The sequence below is a fragment of the Tursiops truncatus genome, chromosome 6 (genome assembly GCF_011762595.2).
Source record: "Tursiops truncatus isolate mTurTru1 chromosome 6, mTurTru1.mat.Y, whole genome shotgun sequence".
Taxonomy (NCBI): Eukaryota; Metazoa; Chordata; class Mammalia; order Artiodactyla; family Delphinidae; genus Tursiops; species Tursiops truncatus.
The window spans coordinates 103,841,778-103,856,450 of record NC_047039.1 but is presented as its reverse complement, the minus strand read 5'-3'; the positions used below and the strand labels follow the sequence as shown (position 1 = coordinate 103,856,450).

Below are 14,673 nucleotides of genomic sequence, written 5' to 3'. Positions count from 1 at the left end.
TGTAAAATGCCCCGCCCCCGGCAAAAGTAATATATCATGAGGTTTAAATGAGTTCCTACTATATGCAAAGCACAGAGAACAGTGCGTGGCCGATAAGTGTGAGCCATTGTTGCCATCCAAGGACCTTTGTGACTACGTGCCAGCCCAAGACCGCAGCCTCACTGGTACCGCTCTCTCCGTGAGAAAAGGGAGAAGGGCCATAGCCAGAGCCTGGGAAGAAATCATCTTCGACAGCATCTGCTCTTCTTCCCTTCCTGCCGCACCCCTCCTCCCACCAGCCCTGGAGGAGTCAGAGAAAACAGCCAACAAGGATGGCCATTTAGTCCCCACAGGATCACGAGGTTATAAGAACAAAAGCTGCCACTTCCTCTCTCCCTGCAATGCTGTCTGTGCATGGACACCATCTGATGAGAATGTAATTCCTTTTATGATCCAGGAAGGTACAAAAATACATATAAACAAACACATTTTATCCCTGGAGTTGGTCATCGCATTTTATTGGTCTACAGCATGTGTTTTTGTTATACTGATATCTGGTAGAAATGAGGTTCCGGAATGCTGTCCTCGTTTGGGTGCTTTAGAGAAATAGTATCGAGAAGCCATTCCGGGGCCTATCCTTACAGACACAGCCCCCAGTGCAAGGAGTGTGTGTGTGTGTGTGTGTGTGTGTGTGTGTGCGCGCGCGCAAGTGTGTGGCTAAAATTCTCCCTTGCCCCAGAAGGGAGGGTCCCTAGAGGCTACCTGGTCCAGGCTCTCATATAGTCAAGGAATCTTTGTGTGTGTGTGTGTGTGTGTGTGTGACTTTTTTTTTAATTGTAGTATAGCTGATTTACAATGTTGTGTTAGTTTCAGGTGTACAGCATAGTGCTTCAGTTATACATATACATGTATTCATCCTTTTTCAGATTCTTTTCCCATATAGGCTATTACAGAATATTGAGTGGAGTCCCCTGTGCTATACAGTAGGTCCTTGTTGGTAGCCAAGGGATCTGAGGCCCAGGGCAGGGCAGTGCTTTGTCCAGGATCACGGAGCAGCTTGGTTCAGCAGCCATGTTCAGAGGGTATCAGTGATCCCCAGCTGCTGCTCTAGCCAGGCCCCCAGTCTCTGTGGTACAGTGGAGCTGCTGCTCTAGCCAGGCCCCCAGTCTCTGTGGTACAGTGGAGCTGTCTTTCTGGCTCACATGGCAGGTATTGTGGTGGATGGTGGGTGGATGGGCCTTCCATGTGGTGATTCAGGGACCCAGGCTCCCTCCTTCTTGTGGCTACACCCTCCCCTAGAGCCTCAGAACCACCTGCTTTTGGCTGGATGGGGGAAGAATTCGGAGGCTTGCAGGGTTTTATGGGTTTTTACGGAGACATTTTTTTTTTCCCTCCCTCCCACCCTCCCTACCCCACCCCTCCAGGCGGTCACAAAGCACAGAGCTGATCTCCCTGTGCCATGCGGCTGCTTCCCACTAGCTATCTACCTTACGTTTGGTAGTGTATATATGTCCATGCCACTCTCTCGCTTTGTCACAGCTCACCCTTCCCCCTCCCCATATCCTCAAGTCCGTTCTCTAGTAGGTCTGTGTCTTTACTCCTGTCTTTACGGAGACTTTTATGTTGGGCCTGGAAGTGTCTCAGGCCATTTCTGTCCATGTTCCATCAGCCGACCCAAGGTCACATTCGATACCTAACTGCAAGGAAGGTTGGGAAGTATAGCCTAGCTGTGCGCCCGGCAGGAAGAGGAGACGGACGGGTGAGCAGCTGGCCGGGTCTCGGTGCCGGGCCCTGGGCTGCAAGCTGCCTGGGCAGAGACGGCTGACGTGGAGACACAGGTGACCCCCAGTGTGAGGTTCCGAGTAAGGGCTCATCTTCTTGAGCCCGGTCTATTGATCACTGGAAGCCCATGACTTCTCTCTAGAGAGACCCCACCCCATGATAAGTCTAAGACTCCCGGGTTCCTTGCTAACTCATTCCAAATGGTGTCAGCAACCCTTGTCCCAAGATGGTGAAAGAACCCCACCACCACCACAGACGCTGACCGGGGCACGTACTCTGCACCCCCAGCAGCTAGAATATGGCCTAAAGTGTGGCGAACTGACACACCCTCCCGGGACTTTGAATCGTTCGAGTGACACAGAGGCCCAGCGTCCGGCAGAACTTTAAAGGCCACTGCGGCAGAATGGCACTGTCTCCAGGTGCCAGCAGGAGCCATGGTGACCAGCTGGCTGGCATGGCCTTCAGCGTGGCACCTTGGCTGGGCCTTCACTCTGCGTTCCCGTCAAGCCTGTTTGTCCAGTCCCGCACCCCCCGCCCCACCCCCATCAGTTGCACATGCCACCTGACACTTTCCCAAACACCTCCTTTAGGTTAACCAGAATCAGTCTCCACTGACAGCTGCAAAGAACTCTGCCTGCTGTAGCCTCAGCGCTGCATCTGGTCACCGACCCACTCCCTGCAAGGATCTCCTTTGCTGGCAGCTTCCTCCAGGGCCATCCCAGGCCCCAGGCAGGTCTAACAGCTTCCACCCTCAAGGGAAAGGCCAAGGTTCCCATCTCTTCCCTCCAGGAGATTTCAGAGCAAATTTCTAATGTCTTTTTACACTCCTTCCGCAGTTAAGGTCCTCAAGAGGGCTGTGGACAGAACCAGCATAATTGGTGTTCTTTGTAATCCCATGTATTTTATTTTATGCATCTAAAACCATTATTCTGAGAAGAGGCCTACAGTCTTCACTTGATGCCAGCGGGGTCCAGGGCCCCAAGAAGGTGAGGATCTCTCTGGGCTGTTGACCCCAAACTGCTGGTACCAGGATTCCTTCCTCCACAACATGGGACTCCTTTGCCTTATGAGACCCCTACTGGTTTGAGGACCAACCCATCCTCCCTGCATAGTTCCTACTGGAAAAAGATCCCTACTTTTTTGGGGGGGCCAGCTGCTCTCCCCACCCTAAAGAGCTTGGTGGGCCCAGCAGGAGTTGCCACACTGTCACATGACCTCACTCTCTAGCTTTGGCTGATTGGTTAAGGAGGGGTGGGCTCCTGACCCAAACCTGGCCAACCAGCTCCTTCTCTGCAGTTGTCTTTTTAAAACCGGAACTGGGGGAAATAGTTATTCCCTCCCTGGTGGGGATTCGGGAGCTAAGAGCAGTTCTGTTTTCCACAAAGTAGGGGAAGCCAATTTGAGTAGGAAGGGAAGCTGAAGAGAGATAGACAGAGACAGAGAGACAGAGGAGAGAAGAAAAAGAAAGAAAAGAGAAGAGAAGAGAAGGGGAGGGGAGGGGGCTGGCAGCACCCTAGCCCCTGGTCCAGCTGTGACCCTGCCCCCCTGGCAATCTGGTTATTCATTGCCTCCTTGAGTTGCCCCCGTTTTGCCTTGGCTAGTTGGAAATGGAGTATGTCACTCTTTGTCTTGTTTCCACTGAATCCCCAGGGTCCTCACAGAGCCTGGCACATAGTAGATGTACAGTCAACACCTATCAATGAATGAATGAACAAATGAACACGTGCAAAAGAAGAAAGGATGTCCAAGGTACAGAGGGGAGAGGAATTAACTCTATGTGGGCAGATGTCAGGAACTGTCTGGGGTGGGAGGTGATATTTGAAGCGGGATTTGAAGGGCGAATAGGAGTTTTCTGGATGACGATTGTTGGGGGGAAGAGGCTAGAGAAGACAACACAGACTAGGTTGGAAAAGGATTAAGTATCAGACAAGAAATTAGGACTTCTACAAGTAGGGGCTGATCTAGGTCTAAATCCTAAGTGGTCCTAATGATGCCAGAGCTCCCTCCGGGTATCACCCACGTGAGTGCCTGGGCACCCTTAAGCTCCCCCTGTGGCCCTGTTTATATCAGGAAAATCGGGCCCGCCCCCAACAACTCTCCTACAGCTACCCTCACAGGGGGACCTCATAAGCCCCCTAGATCCGGAAGACAGACCCCTCTCAGTCTTGATCTTCCCTGACCTCCGAGCAGCTTTCCACGTTCCGACCTTGCCCCACTCTGCTCCTCCCCGGCAGCTCCTTCTCTGTCCCCCTGGGGTCTCCTCTCCCTGGGTCCACCGCTGTTCCTTAAATGTCAGTGGCCTCCCAGTCGCCTTGCTCTCCACTCACCCTGGACACTCTCATCCACTCCTGTGGCTTTGGGAACCACTTAGAGGTGGGGACTCCTGAAGTTCCACCTCCCATCAGCTCCAGACCCAATTACCCAGTGACTGGACCTTCTGTGCCCGGCTGTGTGGCGGGCACCTCAGACTCAAACCCCTCCCAGACCAGACTCTTCGCCCTCCCCCTCCCACCAGCTCTTTGTATCCGCATTCTGATTACGGGCACTCTCCCGCTCTACCTGCCAGTGAGGAGCAGATGCCTGGTCCCCCAGAAGAGAAGGAAACAGGCTGGCAGAAGGGCAGGACTGAGCGCACAGACGGGTCTGTCTGACTCCATCCACATTGCCTGGTTAAGACTCAGGACGGGTCAGTTTCTCACCTCTGACCCCCAGGCCTCCCGGGGCTGGGGCAGTAAATGTCGACCTGATTGATTTCCACCATGCTTGGAAGTAGCGGTCAGCTGCTGACCACACTGTCAATTATTCAGGCTCCCTGGGACTCTAGCAAGAGCGACGGTTTAACTAAAACACAGCTCTGTTGTCCTCACACCCCCCACTTGCCCTCAGAGGCCCGGGCAGGGATGGCCAGCCAGCCCAGGGCACCTCCCCAGGCCCTTGCTCCACTCCCCAGCACGCACCTCTGTCCAGGATTTGCAAGCTTCTCTGTCCTCAAATCTCTTGCAGGTATTCTCAGGCCAAGGCCTAAAGGACAGAACTGGGACCAGGGGCAGGAAGTGACCTGAGGCACATTTCAGTTCAGTTCCACGGGACACAGACTTTTCTTGTAACCAGCAACAGATGCTCTGGGAGGGAGGGAGGCCCCAGTGCCAGTGGGCGCCTGCTGGTCTATCGCAGACTATGATTGGGAGGTATGGTCATCCGTGAGGAGACAGCAGGGCTGGCGAAGAGAAATAAGTAACATCTTAAGCTTGTTTTAAAATTTGCAAAACTCTCAATAACATGCGTCATCGTGTGGCCTTAAGTCTTTTTTGGAACCAGGTGGGACATAAACAAAAACGCGTTCGCTTGCTGAACAAGCCAGGCACTTTACTAGGGGCTACAGGGTGAGGCAAGAAGATCAATTTAGCCCTGCCCTCAAGTAATTGTAGTACTGAATGCTAATAACAAGGGGACTTACAATGTGTCCGGGAAGGTTCTAGACTTGCGACGTGCTTCAAAGCACACTACCGTCATGACCACCCAGCAAGGTGGCTGCTGGAACTGTCTCCATTCTACAGGCGAGGAAAGATTTTACAGATGAGGCACAGAGCGATGCAGCCCAAGGCCACACAGCTGGAATTGGAGCCCAGGTGCCTGACTTCAAGCCGTCTGACCAACGTTGTACGAGGGGCTTTGGTCAAGGTTAGTCGGACGATCACATAAGTAACGATCTAAGGACAGAGCCATGGAGGAGAGATCAGAACCAATCTATCCAGGTAGGGGGAAGGGGCGATGGGTCAGAGAAGGCTTTCTAGAAGTGTCCTTGGAGCTGAGAACTTCCAGAAGGGGAGTTGGATAGGGAAAGAGTCCAGGGAAGGAAGGACCTTCCGAGCTGGGAGCACTACCAGAGTGAAGACCCTGGGGCACCAGTGCCCCCGCCAGGACACCCTCAGGGCAACAGGCAGTGCAGAACAATAGCTGTGCCGTCCCGCGCTGCACCCACTTCCTCTCTGTCTGCCGGCTGTATTTTTAGATCTCTTACTTTCCCTGGGCCAGCTTCTTATAGTCTCCCACCGTGGTGTCTCTATCTCTGCCTCTCCCCCCAAGAACCTGAGTTGTGGGGCTGATGGGAAGACTCGGCTTCCTCTGAGGCAGGTACTGACTGGTTCTCTGGGGTCCCAGGGCCCCCACTCCAACGCCAATCGACACCGGCTCTCTCCATCTCTCACCCTGCAGTGTGCTTTCTCTCTTTCTTCCTGCCAGTTCACTTCCGCTCCAGTCCAAGACCCCTCTCTGGGCACTGGCAAGACAGACCTAAAAATGACACAGGCGCCTTTAACATCATATGTGCTAGAGTCAGGGTGAGCATACTCGATTCATAGTGCAGCCTGGGACATGCATGAGAGTAAAGGGATTCTGCTAATAATTACGATGGGGCCACAGCACAGACCTGGGCAAACCAAGATGCAAGGTCACCCCAGTTAAATAGAAAGAAGGAAAAGTGAGGGGCGACTTGACAGATGGAGGACAGGTAGAGGGGAGTCTCGCCAGGGGTAATGGCGTGTGCAAGGGTGGGGACAACGGGCGAGTTTACGGTGGCAATAACGCAGTATGTGCGCTGCGGAGAGTCCAGGGTGGACTGCAGGTGGGAAAAGGTGCACAGTTTGGAACAACTAGAACAGGGTGGCAGAAACCCTGCAGCTCTGCCAACCCTGGGCCCATGGCAGGCATCACTAATTGACCACAGCACTCTCCTCGCAGCCCTCGACACAGCTCCGGGGGCCGGTCACTACCAGTCGTCAAGCTGTGCACGAGATGAAGCCACCAGGGGCTAAGCAGTGGGTACGCGTGTGGATTTAGCTGGAGCTGAGGCTGGACTTCAAATTGAGAGAGGCCTAGAATATTCTCTAGGTATTAGGAACCATCAGAGGATGTTAGGGAGAGGCATATAGCTAGACTAGCATTTTAAGAGTTTTAAGGCCACTGCCACTGATGGAAGGAACTGGGGCAGGGGAAGCACTGAGGGGCCTGTCCAGGTGAGAATGGGTGGGGCCCCGATTGAATGGGGAGCAGAGAAGTGGGTCTGATGGCTGAGGAGCGTTTGTCATGGAGCAGCAAAAAGAAGAGGAGGGTGGTTAGGATGACTCCTGGGCCTCTGGGGTCCCAGCCCAGCGTGGGCAGATGCTGTCAGCCAGGCAGGTATAACAGCACAGCAGGACGTCCTGATAGGAATCTGCGTCCCGGAGATCGCCCTGAGGTTCTGAGCCTCCCGTGGGAGACAGGCCAACAGATGTGGTGGGTTTGCTGTGGAGAGCATCAGAGCGTGGAGAAATGGGAGCCCAAGGGTACTGCCTGTAAGGTCTGGGGGTGACTGCGAGAGGGGACCTTGACGCGTCATTCCCCTGTTGGACGTCTGCTTAGCCATCGGCTGCCACCTGCCCCAGGGCCACCAGAGGGGGCTGTGGTGGCACAATGCCAGGGTCAAGTCCTCTGGGTTCTGGCTCCTGGGAGGCAGAGAGGTTGAGCAGAGCACAGGAGTGGAGGTTGAAGGGGCCGGAGGGAACCTTCTCAGCTTGGGGCTGGAGTCTTGGCACTGGAGGGAGGTGGCTGAGGGGTCCCTGGAAGGTGTAGTTTGTCTGGGGAGGGACCACCAGTGCCTGGGGGAGGGGCTGGGAATTAAGTCCCTGGTCAGTGGGACCCTGAGGGCCTCCACCTACTACCAGCAGACCTGCAGGCATTGAACTAATTCCACCACAGACACGACTCACAAAAGGGGAACCGCAGCCTGGCCAGGTGCCACTGGAGGGACAGCCATTTCCCTCCTTCTTCTCCCCTAACCCCAGCTCTGGGGGTGAGCCCAGAGGAAGGGTGTGTGAGTGTGTGTGTGTGTGTGTGTGTGACAGACCACACATTCACATGCACACACACTCACACCTCAAGCCCCCGGAGCTACCAGCTTACCTTACCTTGTGGAGGAAGAAGCAAGTTTAGAATAAAATCTGAGCCCAAAGTTGTTTTTTTTTTTTTTTTTTTTGCGGTACGCGGGCCTCTCACTGTTGTGGCCTCTCCCGTCGCAGAGCACAGGCTCCGGACGCGCAGGCTCAGCGGCCATGGCTCACGGGCCCAGCCGCTCTGCGGCATGTGGGATCCTCCTGGACCGGGGCACGAACCCGCGTCCCCTGCATCAGCAGGCAGACTCTCAACTACTGCGCCACCAGGGAAGCCATAGCCAAAAGTTTTAAAACAACCCGATCTTAACCAGAATGAGCTTGCTTTTATAACCAAAAGTGTCTGAATGTTAGAAACTGGATCAAAATACTGTCAAAGGTGCATAGCTCCCCACTGGTGGAGGGGTTCACAGAGTCCAGCTGGCAGCCATTATTAGAAAAATAAAACTGTGCCATAGCTGTAACCCAATGACCTAAAAGTCCTTAATAAACCGTTTACGAGGGGAACACAAAAAGGGCATCAGATTTGAAGGGGAAAGACTGTTAGAAATCAGGATGGAATGAGGCGTTACTGAATGTATCAGACAGAGGGACCCAGGAAGGACACCTGACTCTCCTCCACTCACCCGTTGGCACACGGCCTGGGGCAGCTGTATCACAGGAAACGCGGGGTCACTGTGTTATTGGTTGGGCTTCTGCCCTCAACCCAGTGCCAAGCACCCTCACCCAGGTCAGTTTAAGGCCCAAGAGGCCTCTCCCTCCAAGGCCAAGCCCGAAGTGGGACAGGCCTGAAGCAGCAAGGTCATGCAAATGACCTTCCAGAGAGGAAGGAGCCTGCAGCAGCGAGCTTAGGCCACGCTTAGCCAACCACCTCTGCAGCAGGGATGGGAAGGCAGCAGAGGGAGAGCACAGATGCTAAGGCACAGGAAGAGGAACGCTTCAGCCAAGTGGGGGGCACGGCCAAGTGTGGGATTGGATTCCCCCAGCGCCCACCCACTGAAAACGTGGCTCCGTCGGGGGACCTGACCCCGAGGTCTAGCTCTCTCCTGGCGGGGTGGGGGGTAAGGAAAGGAAGGGGCTGAAGCAAGGAGTGCTGCTCCCAACGCCTAGAGCTGCAGAGAGGAGTGTGGATCGGGGCCTCTGGTGTGAGGGGTGTGTGGCAATCCGGGGGAGGGGGTGGACACGAGGTCGGGGAATCTCCGGAGGTGGACACCTGGGCATCATCAGGTAGAGGGGATGCTGCAGCCTTGGAGGGAAAGCAGAGGACGGGAAGAGGCAGCGAGGAGAAGGGAGCCTCGGAGAAGCCAACATAACATTTAGAAGAGGGAGGAAGAGCTGCAGGAACTCGCCTAAGAGCCCTGCAGCGGCCAGATCCTGGCCGTCCTCCGGGCCCCTCTGGCAGCTGACAGGATGCGTCTCTCAGCTGCTCTGGGAAACCTAATGGCCTTGAGTCTGCCCAGGTGGGCAGCGGGACAAGTTTACCTCCCTGCTTCCTGCATCGCTGTCCTCGGGCTCTGGCTGCTGCTGAGGGCTGCCTCTGAGACAGCCCCTGCCCCGGCCAGCGGTGCCCTCCCCCGGGGGGGCCCAGTGTTCCAGAGTGTCTTCTCATCAGAGTTTACCAGGCAGGTCTGAATCTCTCTCCTGAGTCCCCGGCCAGGTTCAGCCTGGCTCCCTGGCCCTCTCTCTCCTCTCCTTATAGCAGGAGCCATTTGAGGCCTGTCTACAGGTATAGCCACATGCCAGGCCCTGGGACCCTTCCCACCTAAGGCAGCAAAGCCAGCCCGCTCCCCCTTAGAAGCTCCTCTCTGTGTCAGTTCCGACAAGAGGGCTTATGCTCTGGGTCAGACACACAGACCCAAGGACTCCAATCATCTCCCTGGTCCCTTTCTCACATACATCATTGGCCCACCCCATGCCAGACGTAAACTGGAGTCTCCAAGGCTGGAGGCTCAGGGATGCAAAGGGGGAGCTGATATTCTCAGGGTTTGGGGCCTCTCTAAGCCTCAGTTTGCCATCTGTATGGAACCCATTTGTCAGCTGGAGCCTCCCATCCCTTATGATTTCAAAAATATCAGTTCAAATCTGGGACTTCCCTGGTGGTCCCGTGGTTAAGACTCTGCACTTCCAATGTAGGGGACATGGGTTTCATCCCTGGTCAGGGAACTAGGATCCCACACGCGGTGCAGCCAAAAAAAAAAAAAAAAAAATCAGCTCGAATCTATATTCCATACCCTGTGGAAATGCAAAGATATCCCCAATGCTTTGGAACGTTCTGGAATGATTTACATTTTGTTACACTCCCCTCTGCATCAGAGTGGCGACTTCTGCTAAATTCGTTTAGTGTCTGGATTGGGCCTCTGACCCAGGTCTGCTGTTTTGTTTCCACACAGCTCTGACTGAGATGTGGAATGTGGCCGTCGCCTCCCGCTATTTCCACCAGAAACCCACCACAGAAGGTATTTGTGTGTAAGGCCGGCAGAGGGAGATTCAGGGAAGTCAGAGGGATGGTTTCAAGTGCTACGATAAAAACAACTTCAAATGGACATTGGACAGTCCTGTTCTTAAAAGTTCTTTGGTCAACCTACCCCTGAGAAGCTTTCATGGGCCCCTTTACCTCACCCAGTTCCCCAGTCTCGTCCTGGCTCTTGTCGTTTTGTTTTTTTTTTTAATCGAAGTATAGTTGATGTACAATATTATATAAGTTACAGGTGTACAATATAGTGATTCACAATTTTTAAAGGTTATACTTCATTTATAGTTACTATAAAATACTGGCTGTATTCCCTGTGTTGTACAACAGTCCTGGCTCTTTTCTTCATCTTCCTTTTCACATCTCTCTTCCTTGAGAGTCAAAATAGTCCAGTAGTTAAACACAAGAGTTCTGTTCCCAGATGGCCTGGCTCTGTGAGCCTGGCTTTGCGTCTTATCAGCTGTGTGATAAGATGGGAGTTACCTAACCTCTTTGAACCTCAATTTCATCTGTTAATGAGGATAATAAAAGCTGAATAGGCTTAGTGGTGAGGATTTCATAAAGCCATCCACGGGAAGCCCTTAGAAGAGTGTTAATAATGTCAGCTGCTATTATTATTATTATTATTATTTACCCCTCCAAATTCTTCTACTCTCCTAGGCAGAACAATTCAACCTCCTCAGGCCCTGTCCCAAACCCAGCCCATCTTTGCATATTCAAGCCCAGGAAGTCTCAGGCACAGGAAGGAGCGTTCTTTGAACAGGATAGGTCCTCCTCCAGTCAGTCAGCTGTGAATGGACTCCATCACAGGTAAATGAGCTGAACAGTGACCCCCCCACACTTTGGTATATACTAAACAAACGCTATGCCCTTTCTTCCTCTTTCTCTCCTCCTCCCCTCCCCCAGCCCCATTAAGCTGAAAGTAAACAGCAGGGACAGCAGTGGCAGATCCAGGGCCTAATGGGAATCTGTCTCCAACCTTGCTGAACTACTAGGAAAGAGCTGCTGTCTTTCAGGGTTCTCTACACAGCCTGGAGTTGCTGGGGCCATTTTGTCTACCTCATTGGAAAACCTACCTAACAAGGTAGGAGAGACAGCTTCTTGGTGTATCATTTGAGAATTTGAGGTCCTAAATTTCACCATACCTGGATTTATCCCTTGAGTTTTCTAATTTTGTGAGCCCGGAAATCCCCTTTTTCTTGTTTAAACTAATTTGATTTGAGCTTCTGTTGTGTAAAATTGAATAAATCTTGACTAATCAAGAATTTCAACTAGGGGCTTCCCTGGTGGTGCAGTGGTTAAGAATCCACCTGCCAATGTAGGGGACATGGGTTTGAGCCCTGGTCCAGGAAGATCCCACATGCCACGGAGCAACTAAGCCCGTGCACCACAACTACTGAGCCTGTGCTCTAGAGCCCGAGAGCCACAACTACTGAGCACGCGTGACACAACTACTGAAGCCCACGTGCCTAGAGCCTGTGCTCTGCAACAAGAGAAGCCACCACAATGAGAAGCCTGTGCACCGCAGCAGAGCGTAGCCCCAATCACCGCAACTAGAGAAAGCCCACGCACAGCAACTAAGATCCAATGCAGCCAAAAATAAATAAATTTATTTTAAAAAAAAATTCAACTAAAAATAGGGTGTATTATAAAATGGTGGGGGGAGCTTCCCTGGTGGCGCAGTGGTTAAGAATCCGCCTGCCAGTGCAGGAGACATGGGTTTGAGCCCTGGTCCAGGAAGATCCCACATGCCGCTGAGCAACGAAGCCTGTGTGCCATAACTACTGAGCCTGCGCTTTAGAGTCCGCGAGCCACAACTACCGAGCCCATGTGCCACAACTACTGAAGCCCACACGCCTAGAGCCCGTGCTCCCAACAAAAGAAGCCACCACAATTAGAAGCCCGCGCACCGTAATGAAGAGTAGCCCCTGCTCGCCACAACCAGAGAAAAGCCCGCATGCAGCAACAAAGACCCAACGCAGCCAAAAATAAAATAAATAAAATAAAATAAATAAATTTCTAAAAAAGGGGGGGGGAATGTCATAGAATCCACTGCAGAAAGCATAACCAGAAACCACAGGAATGAAAGGCTGCCTCCGACTCCGTGTCTCTCTATGGATCTCTTTCCCTGAGCCCACACAGTCTCCCATTTCTGCTTTTTCTCTGCAAATCCCCTTCTTTTTTTTTCCTCTGCAGACCAATGTTTCTGCTGACTCATTTGCTCATCTAGAAAAGGTCCCAGGGCTGATTATCACTGGCCCAGATTGCGTCATGTGACCACCCTGAACCATTCATTGTGATTGGCCAAACAGGGGCCATTGCCTCTGGATGGGTCCAGGCCCACCTAAACCAAGTAGACTAAGAGACGGTGAAGAATGGATTTTCTTCAAAAAAAAATCAAAGTGCTGTTGTTGGAACAATGGGGAATGAGTGCCAGATACCACCCCCCCCCCAAAAGTCTCTAACGTGGTGCTGAGTGAATTTCTGTGTTACAAACCAATCCAGCCCTGAGTAAGCTCAGGCCCAGCCCCCAGTCCCAGAGGAACAGCTCTAATGGAAGCTTTCACCTGTGACAGCAGCTTCTGGAGAGCTGGTTTGCTTGGGCTTTCTCTAATCTCTGTTCCAATCATACCACATGCCAGAGGGGAACTGGTTCTGACTGTGGCCCCAGCGTGAGGCTCTTCCATGGCATCATTGGAGTTTTATAAAGGCCCCATTACATGGAATCATAAGGAGGTGGGGGAGTTCCAAGGCAAGAAGCCAGGGAGTAAGCAGGGGATCGTGGAAGAGGTGGCCTCAGAACGAGGCCTTCAAGGATAGACAGTAAGAACTTCTCAAGGCTGCATCAAGAAGACAAATAATGGCAAGCGTTGGTGAGGATGTGGAAACTTGGATCCCTCATACACTGCTGGTGGGGATGCAGAATGACACATCTGCTTTGGAAAACAGTCTGGCAGGTCGTCAGAAAGTTGAACGTAGAGCTACTGTATGACCTAGTCATTCCACTCCTAGCTGTATACCCAAGAGAAATGAAAATGTGTCCACACAAAAACTTGTCCCTGAATCTTCACAGCAGCATTATTCATAACTGCCAAAAAGTAGAAACAACCCAAATGTCTACCAGCTGATGAATGGGTAAATAAAATGCGGTTTGTCCATACAATGGGATATTATTCCACCATAAGAAGAAATCAAGTACTGATATCTGCTACAATGGATGAACCTTGAAAATCTTAAGTGAAAGAAGCCAGCCACAAAAGACCGTATATTGTATTATTCCATTTATCTGAAATATTAGGCATAGGCAAATACATAGAGACAGAATGTAGGGACTTCCCTGGTGGTCCAGTGGTAAAGAATCCGCCTTCAAAAAAAAAAATAAAAATAAAAAAAATAAAATAAAAAAAAAGAATCCGCCTTCCAATGCAGGGGACGTGGGTTCAATCCCTGGTCGGGGAACTAAGATCCCACATGCTGCAGGGGCAACTAAGCCCGCGTGACTCAGCTACTGAGCTCGTGCGCCTCAACTAGAGAGCCCATGTGCCACAAACTACAGAGCCCATGTGCCCTGGAGCCCGTGCACCACAACTAGAGAGAGAAAACCCTCACGCCACAACTAGAGAGAAGCCCGCTCACCGCAACTAGAGAGAAGCCCGAGCACTGCAACGAAGACCCAATGCAGCCAAAAAAAAACTGGAAAAAAAAAAAAAAGAGAGAGACAGAATGTAGATTAGGGATTGTCTATAGCTGTGGGGGAAGGAATCGGAGTGAATAAAGGGAATGCTAATGGGGATTCGGAGGGAGATGCTGCAAATTGACTGTAGTGATGGTTTCATAATTTTGAATACAAATTATGCAACAAAACATTGAATTGTATACTTTAAACAGGTGAATTGTATTGTATGTGAATTATATCTCAGGATAGCTATTACCAAAAAAGAAGAAAAAAGAATATACTGGAGGTAGGAGAAGGGGGCCTAAGCCGCATAGCAGCCTGGGAGCCCTGGGATGTCAGGGCCAACTGTCTGATAAACTGGCCGCCCTTCCTGCCCCTCACCCCTCGGATTCCATAACACGTGAAGGGAATTGGGGCCTGAGAGTCCTGCCCTGGAGTGTAAAGAATAGCCCTCAAACGAAAAAGGGGAGAAGAAAGTCTGTCTCCAAGGCCCGAGGTGGGCAGGACGCTCCAGGAGGAAACAGAGGATCCAGGTGACTGATGCCAGCTTGGGTCACTGGCTCAAGCGCCGGGGAGAGATCAGAGACCTGGTGGCACAGGGCAGCATGGTGACGTGTGCCGGGTTCCTTGGTGTGAAGGCTTGGCCCTGGATGACCCCCTCTGCTCTTCCCCATTCCCTGTCTTTGGAGATGGTTCTGACACGCTGTAGCTGATTGTGCAGGTATGGACCTCTGACCCCAGCTGAACCAGTCACGGTCCTTCCTCTGGAATTTGGGATCTTGACAGAGGACGAGGCCTTCTCTCCAAAGGGCTAGAATATATGAGCTAGAAGGTTGTGA

General features: G+C 52.2%; 1 long non-coding RNA gene across 1 annotated transcript; it reads left to right on the top strand.

Annotated features, from left to right (window-relative positions):
* The first annotated feature begins 1,431 nt into the window (after positions 1 to 1,431).
* Positions 1,432 to 13,417, top strand: LOC109552426 (uncharacterized). The gene is made up of 6 exons (XR_002179224.3): positions 1,432 to 2,747; positions 3,412 to 3,510; positions 5,319 to 5,442; positions 10,079 to 10,144; positions 10,819 to 10,968; positions 11,065 to 13,417. It is a non-coding gene; the product is annotated as an uncharacterized lncRNA (long non-coding RNA).
* Positions 13,418 to 14,673: the final 1,256 nt, after the last annotated feature.